The sequence below is a fragment of the Octopus bimaculoides genome, chromosome 11 (assembly GCF_001194135.2).
Source record: "Octopus bimaculoides isolate UCB-OBI-ISO-001 chromosome 11, ASM119413v2, whole genome shotgun sequence".
Lineage (NCBI taxonomy): Eukaryota > Metazoa > Mollusca > Cephalopoda > Octopoda > Octopodidae > Octopus > Octopus bimaculoides.
The window spans coordinates 68,716,642-68,719,121 of record NC_068991.1 but is presented as its reverse complement, the minus strand read 5'-3'; positions in this window follow the sequence as shown (position 1 = coordinate 68,719,121).

Sequence of the window (2,480 nt, the reverse complement as noted above, 5' to 3'; positions counted from 1 at the left end):
ATATATAATTTCAATACGAAGCAAATAATTCATGAGAAAATATTTGCGAAGATATCATTGACTCTATTATTATCTAGTGTAACAATTTAGAAATATTTTTCTCCTGAATTACTTGCTCCGTATCGACATTATTTTCACAACGGTGGCTGCCATGATTCGGCACAAAAGGAATCGGGTGCAGCGAGGACTTCAACATGACTAGTTGGGTCTCTCCATCATGGTAACGCGTGCTGAGGAAGGTGAGGCTATAATGCCAGTCCAGAAACCGGTCCACGTAAATCCAAATACTTGAATGTATGCTGAGAGATTATCTTAGCTCGTTTACCTTCGGACGATTGATTTCTGTAGTTATTATCGGTGTAGTTTGGCGATTTAAATAAGAATTTTGACTGTTTTTTTCCTGCTGGTAGGCATACTTACCATGTCATACAAATAATAAATGAGTATATGAATATATACGTACATGTATGTATATACCTACATCTACCTGTATATATAGATGCATATCTGGGTACAGGATGTCACAAAAAAAGCGTGGACAAAATGATAAACGGAATACAGAAAACACAGAGGCCACATAGAGAACATTTCCTTCATCAGTTGCCACTATTCTAAAACTAAGCATTTAATTTAAAAACAGGAGTGGCTGTGTGGTAAGTAGCTTACTTACCAACCATATGGTTCTGGGTTCAATCCCACTGCGTGGTACCTTCGGCAACTAACCACTACACGCACATTTTTTTCTCTCCTTGTTTCTTTCTGTGTTCCTTTTTGTGGAAGAGCGTAGGCTCGAAACGTTAAATACTTTTTCAATTCTCGAGCGTTTACTAATACATCTGTTTGTTTTCTACACCACCTGTCTTCGACTTTTGTTTTTTTCTTTTGTGAATTCACCCTATATATATATATATATATCTATCCAGTGGGTTTTGTTTTTCAGTTATCGATGATCAATCATATTGATGTAGCTATTAGCAGTCGTGTTCGCATCGTTATTGCTTCGTGCATTAATATCATTATAGAAGCCATGCAACGAACGATTTACTCCTCCTCCCCACATTTAGGTAGTTTGTAACAAAAACAATATTAGCATTTTTAAGGAAAAATATTCTTGGTATTATTTTTCAAACATATTAAACTGTTAATTCTTCTCTGAACCTTATTTAATCTTTTGATTTCTCCTCGCATTTTTTAGTTCATGTGTTTGTGTTTGTGTGTGTGTGTGTTTGTGTGTGTGTGTGTGTGTGTGTGTGTGTGTGTGTGTGTGTGTGTGTGTGTGTGTGTGTGTGTGTGTGTGTGTGTGTGTGTGTGTGTGTGTGTGTGTGTGTGTGTGTGTTTATACAAACACGTGTGTGTCTAACCCTCTGTATATTTCGTTGTTTGTTTACGTGTTGTTGTTGTTTTTTTTTTGTGCGTCTGGTGTGCCCGTGTCTTTATTTACCACTCCCCTCACACTCCCTGTTTCTCTTTATATGGTTTATTATATAGCTGATGTTATATCGCTGCGTACTTCTTTCTTTAGATAATTCATGAGATTATAGAACCCTAATTCGATTGTCTATTTGACCCAATCTGCCAATTTTCCTTAAATGCTTGTCGATTCTTGACTAATTCTATTTTGACGGTATTCTCTGATGTTTTTTTTTTCTTTGTTGTTTGTGCTCTTATTAGTGTTGTTGTTGTTGATGTCATTATCATTCTCTTCTTTGGTACAAATCGCCCATAGTCAGATACAAGATTTAAAACAACAACAGTAATAACAATAACTAGAAAATCAGGATATAATTACAGAATTGTCTAATTAACAGGTAAAGATTACAAGAATTATGGTGTAGTTCTTTTGAAATAGATAACAATTCGTCTTTGAAAATTATACTGTGGAGAACAGCACACGCAAGCAAGCTAATACACACTCACACACACAAGTATGTGCTTCTATACATACAAACATACTTGTATGCATACATATGTATATACATACATACATATATACAAACATGCATACATACGTACATACATATATACATACATGCATATATACATACATTCAGACAGACAAACCCAAACACATAAGCGAACGTATCAACATATATATTAGCAGGTAAATTGTAAATTTAGACTTGCGTTTCGGTTCAAAGAGATCTTTGGAAAACGAAATTAAATTATTGCGTTTGTGTGCGTGTGTATATATGTGTGTATAGTGGTTTATACCATTTTCAGTCTGTGTGCATATGTGTGTGTCTGTATATACCACAGTGTGTTTATATGTCGTGTTTGGCATAGCATTTATGATCTTATTGTTTTTGTAAAATATTAATCAAATTTTTAGTGCTATAATTTCAAAAATTATGTTGACTCTTTGATTTCAATATTCTTTATATTTTGTTCATACACGAATGTATATATATATATATATATATATATATATATATATATATATGTGTGTGTGTGTGTGTGTGTGTGTGTGTGTGTGTGTGTGT